Raw genomic sequence first — 6245 nt, 5'->3', positions numbered from 1 at the left:
GATCCAGATGCCCCCCTCCTAGGTGTTCCTGAGACCTCTAGACGTCCAAAGACCCCAATACTTTAATATTCAGATGAATGGTTGTCACTTCACTTGCTGCAGGATCTCCAGTAGTCTTGCTAAGTTGTCTAAAAATCTTCTGGAGGTCTAATCATTCTGTGCTGTAGTCTGGTTCCCTATTTTAGCCTAGATCCTCTTGACCAGGGAGGTTTTCTATGATTGCGTTTCAATCACTATTCATTCCATCTAGTGGCAGAAACTTCATCCTGGCCAATTTCAGGTTAAACCCCTGATTTCTCCCCTTCCTACTTTCTCCCCTTCTAAATTCTGTGCAGGGGTGGGGTGGGTGGGCTTATGCTGCCAGAGCATCAAGAATGGTGATGGTGGGATCCAGCCTATTTCCCCCATCTGCCCATGCAAGGTCTTCAGTTAAGAGTGGTCATGTCTGGTTCTTGTCTTTCTTGCTTCTTCACACTGGTGTTTGTTGAGATGTCCTTTGTTCTGTGCAGTCTATTCCGATCACGGCTGGTGGGATCTCCTTGCCCTGACCGCAAGGCCTCCACAGATCTCCTGGTTGTCAGCTCCACATCTGGGCAACTCTTGGCAAGTAAGGAAAATATTCTGCTGAGTCCTGCGGCACCTTGGTGGGCCCGGGGAAATGAGTGAGGCTGGCGTAGGTCTGCCCTTCTTGGCACACAGACGTCCCTACACCATGTGGGGTACAGAGGACTTCTGGGAGCTTTCCCACCTGGCTAGCAAGTCCCTGGTTTGCTTTGCTCTCAGATCCTCAAATTCTCTGGGGATCTTCCCCCAGGGCTGGTCTGGAAACAGGGCACAGGAGTACTTCTCAAAGACACCAAAGATAACTTTTATCTTATTTCTCTCTGGCTCTCCCTTTCCATAATCTGGAGAACATCTCCAGGGGGTTGGAGTAGGGACAGAAAGAACAGGATTTGACTAATTACCTATTGTTTTAAATCTATAATTTATGCCTGGAATCCTAAGATTTCATTTAAAAAAATTTCCCCTCTTTTTTATTTTATTTTTTAATATTTTATTTAAATTCAATTTGCCAACATATAGTATAACACCCAGTGCTCATGCCATGCCATCAAGTGCCCTCCTTAGTGCCCGTCACCCAGTCACCCCATCTCCCCACCCTCCTCTCTTTCTGCAACACTTGGTTTCCCACAGTTAGGAATTTCTCATGGTTTGTCTTCCTCTCTAATTTTTCCCTGCTCAGTTTCCCTCCTTTCCCTTACCCTCCAGCTCCATCTACATCGAAGCAAATGGTAGGTATTCATCCTTTTTGATGGCTGAGTAATATTCCATTGTGTATATAGACCACATCTTCTTTATCCATTCATCTGTTGAAGGACATTGTGGCTCCTTCCAGTTTGGTTATTGCAGACATTGCTGCGGTGAACCTTGAGGGGCAGGTCATTTCACTACATCTGTATCTTTGGGATAAATACCCAGTAGTGCAATTGCTGGGTCGTAGGATAGCTCTATTTTTAACTTCTTGAGGAGCCTCCACACTGTTTTCCAGAGAGGCTGCAGCATCTTGCTTTTCCACCAACAGTGCAAGAGGGGTCCCCTTTCTCTACATCCTTGCCAACATTTGTTGTTTCCTGTCTTGTTCATTTTAGACATTCTTACTGGTGTAAAGTGGTATCTCACTGTGGTTTGGATGGAATCCTAAGACCTTAAAAGTCAAAAGCCCAGAACACAGCCCAGTACCCTGCTTTAATATCCTGCTCCTCATGGAATGCTGTAGCTGGGGAAGTGGGAAGTCAGGAAAGGGTAAGGGTCAGAAAGTGGGAAGTGTGGGGAATGGGCACTACTCCAGGTAACATTTCAAAATAATATCTTGCCGCCTGAACAAATCTTCTTCTGAAGTTTTGGAAGCAATGAGTAACAGAGGTGTTTGCAGGGCAGTGCATGGCTGGGAATCACTGAAAAGTCCACCCCTACCCCCTCCAGGGCTCTAGGAATTTCTCCCATCTGTCTCGTCGTCCTCAAGCTCTGGTCTTCCAGGGCAAATAAACTGGTTCCCTCACTCTTTCTTTTCTCTTCTCATCTCTGCTCCCCAAAGCGCCTCCCTTTCTGTCTACCTACAGATACTCCAAATTCAGCTCAGTTTGTATCATCCACTTCTTCCAGAGCAAGACCTGGAGTGAGGAAGGGCCTCCACAGAGGACGTTCACATCCAAAGATTCCAAAGATCCAAAAATCCAAAGATTCCCTCTGGGATTTTTCCTATAAAAGGAACAATTCCCAGGACGCTTGGCTGGCTCAGTCCAAGGAGCTTGTGGCTCTTGATCTTGGGGTTGTGAGTTTGAGCCCCACATTGGGAGTAGAGATTACTTACAATAAAGAAATATTTTTTTTAAAAAAGGAGCAATTTCCCACCCCGTTCTGTACAAAGGTTCATGAATTCACCTCCCTCCTATTATTTGAAAACAATCACAGTCCTATTTTGCTGTAAATAAAAAAACTTCCTTCCTCTTTCACCTACATGTAAACATAGATTTTTATTACTGTTTTGAATTATATGCATATTTTTTTAAAAAGTGGAAGTCACTTATTTTCAAGGATTTGCTAACAGTTTCACCAAGTTTCAAAACCCAAGAAAACAGCCAACTACATTTGCATGCAAAGCCTCACATTTCCCTGCTTCTAAAAATTCATACTTCCTTAACAGTTCTCCTCCTCCCAGAGCTCAGAGAATCGAAATCCAAACCGGCTGCAGGCATATCGCCCAGTTCGCTCAGTGACACAGAAACTGAATGAAAACTTTTGTTAAAGGGGGAGGGAATGGAGACACCGAGGACGCTGTATTTATATGTATTGGTGCTGGATTTACCTAGAATAGTAAGCAAGATTTTGAAGGAGACCAAATATGTCATTCCAGAATATGCCTCGAAATTGATATCAAAACTATTTTGAGCTAAACGTACTTAAAAAAAAAAAAAACCATCAGGTACAAGAATGACACTGACTATCCCCCCTTTTCTAACTAAATGCAGAAGATAAAACCCCCATATGGAAGATGTCTTTCCCAAACCAGAAGGAAAGTAACGTTCTTATCAAGACAGGATGTTGAGACTGAGAGAATTCTGTACAAATAGGCCCTGTTCAAATTCTTATCTTTCTTTAGCCTCCCCACATAACTGAGTTACTTTTCCACAATTGCCTCTACTTCAACCTAATATAAAGGCTTGTAGGTTTTGCGACTACTTTGAGTCTTCATTTCCTTCTGTGGGCCGTAGTGCCAGGCGAAACTTGCATTAAATTTTTTTTGTATGCTTTTCTCCTCTTTATCTTATGTCAATTAAATTCTCAGACTCAGTGAAGACCCTAAGAGGGTAGAGAGAATCTTAAGCAGACTCCGGGTCAGTGGATAGCCTGTCATGGGGCTTGATCTCACGACCCCAAGATCATGATCTGAGGCAAAATCAAGAGTCAGATGCTTAGCCTACTGAACCACCCAGGCGCCCCACAAAATATATATTTTTAAGGAACTAACTTATAATTTTTGTCTACATTTAATCTTTTAAAAGTCAAATAATCCTAGAAGGGAAAGGGTCTGGAGACAGATGTTTCACTGGAGTGTTCAGACTTAGACGCAGCTTTTGGATTCAGCTTGTTCCTCAAACCCTTCACACAGGCCATACATACTCCCTCCAGCTTCTCCAGAGAAGGTACAGCTCCCTTCTTCTGTGTGATGGGGTGGATGGGAACCACTGATCTCCTTGCTCCATATACAGTCCCAACCATTCCCTGCCCCTTCAACCCGTCCATGGCATCTCAGGCCTATAATTTTGAGCTTCTCTAGGATTCTGCAGCTACTTTGCCAACTCCTTTGCCATTCTTCTACCTGCTGTTCTTCTTCATGTTTTGAGATTCTGAACCATGTTTCCTGCTAGGCTGGCCCTGAGAATGCACATCTCTGTTCTACTTATAGGGAGTGAGTTTGACTCAGGGCCTGGTGATATCTGCTGAGTACTATTTTTTACCAAGTGTTGCTCTGCTGGGGTTGTGGCCTCTGCTCTGTCCTGGGTACTGTGTCCTCTCTTACACACTGAGGCCCTCGGAGTTTATTTTTTGGTAGTCACCTTGAGGCCGCACAATTTCACAGTGGCACCATAATCATAAAGAAGGAAGGTTGACTCTGTTTCCTCTGTATTTAATGCAGGCAAATGGGTTTAAAGCAAAGTCACTTGGACCCAGTGGGTTTAAGTTTAGAACAGCTCTTTCTTCTCCTTATTACTCCTGGTGGTCTCTCTGTTGGACTCAGACATGTGCACAGAGAGCTCAGCAGGGGCCGAGCCCATAGACAGTCACTTTGATATTCTAGAAATGTATCACTTCTTATTTTAGGAATCAGAGAAACCTCCTTGACAGTGTTTCTAGCCTCTAGCTCTTTTTTTCATTCTTCAACCCTATGTTCATATCATTCCAGACATTCCCAATCATTTTAACTGCCCTGGCTCAAAAATCTTCCACACTTCACTGTTTTTTTCATAAGGGATAATCCAAACTCCTTGGACTTCATTTAGGGCCTTTTCCCATTTGGCTTCATCCTACTTTTCCGAAGAATTTCTTACTCTTCCTCTGTGCTGACTCTACTCCAATTGATTGATACTCGTAATTTCTCAATGTGCATTAGTCATTTTGTGGTCATACCTTGCAGAGTGTTCCTCTTTTCTCACTCCACATGTTCTCTCTCATCCCCCCAGGTCAAGCTTAAGACTGTCTTTCTCTTCAAAGTGTTTCCAGTTTATTCCAATCTGGAGGCCCAGCTATCTGTGGAATTTTATAGTATTTGTGGCAGTAGCTGTCATTTGACAATTATACAGAGCCTTGTGCTATTTCATGTACATCGATATCTCAAAACACAACAGCTTGGCTAACACAGATCCATTTCTCTGGGCACAGAGAGGCACAGACACCTCTGGAGGGAAGCTGTGGGATTCCTTGGCATTGATTAGTAATCATGAGTAAGGAAAAGGCAGAGGTGCTGTCTTGGATCCTGGAGAAAAGTCAGAACTGGGCCCCTGCAGCTCTGCAGAGCCAGCATTTCCTAGGACTCGGGCATCCCTAGCACTGAGCCTGGGTAGCTGTCATGTTGGCCATATCTGTTGTAGCCTCTGGTCTCTGATGGGCTTCTACATCCAGTGAATTTTTTGATCTTCACTCGTCCGGGCCTTAGGGCCTTTGGTTTCTTTGAAACTCTCAGCACCGGGGAGTCTGGGTGGCAAAGTTGGTTAAGTGGCCGACACTTGATCTGGACTCAGGTCATGATCTCAAGGTGGTGAGATGGAGCCCCGTATCTGGCTCTGTGCTCAGCACAGAGACTGCTTGAGATTCTCTCTAACCTCCGCCCCTCCAGCTCCTGGGCTCCTCCTGCTTGCACATGTGCACCATCTCGCTCTCCCAAATCAATCAATCAATCTTAAAAAAAGAAAGAAAGAAAGAAAGAAAGAAAGAAAGAAACCTCCAGCACCAACATTTTTAGTCCTGCTGTCCCTTTTCATTCAGGTCCATGCCCAAGTAGTTGCATTTCATCCCGAATCATATCTAAATTAACCTCACCCAACAGTCTGTATGGCATCATCCTGTTTTTCTTTTTTTTCATAGCACGTATCTGAAAAATGTTTGCTTATTTATGCTGTTTCATGTGTTTACAGCAGCCCTATCAATCTTGTTTATTCCTGCATTCCCAGCACTTAGAATAGTGCTAACATATAGTAGGTGCTAAACACATGTTTACTGAATGAGTACATAAACTGGAGAAGGACCTTTGGACCGTTTCTTGCATTTGAGCAAAGAGAGTTGTAACTCTGTTGTGAAGAAGGAGGAGGAGAGGTTGGGTGGCAGAAGGCTACAACCAGAGCTCTGAACCCTGTCCCTTCTCAGCCAGCCCCAGGTTTCCAGGGAGAGCCACATTCATGGCTTTCAGGGCCTGGGAAGCCCAGTGATCCTCTAGTTACCCCAGTATTGAGTTCAGTACAACCACAATGCCCCCTACAATGCCCTAGGGCACTGTTGGCCTCAGGGGAACTCTGGTCAGCGGGCCATAGTGTTGATGAGGGAGCTCCCCAAACTTCCTTTGGGTATGCAAGCTCTAGGCTAGCGAGCAACCATGCTAGAACAGTGGCTGTTAAGTATGTTCCTTTTTTTTTTTTTTTTTTTTACAAATTAAGTACTTTTTACCTTTTCAACTTTCTCATTGAAGTGTA

Source organism: Vulpes vulpes, chromosome 4, assembly GCF_048418805.1.
Source record: "Vulpes vulpes isolate BD-2025 chromosome 4, VulVul3, whole genome shotgun sequence".
Lineage (NCBI taxonomy): Eukaryota > Metazoa > Chordata > Mammalia > Carnivora > Canidae > Vulpes > Vulpes vulpes.
The sequence above is the reverse complement of the archived record's forward strand: the minus strand, read 5'-3'. Positions refer to the sequence as shown.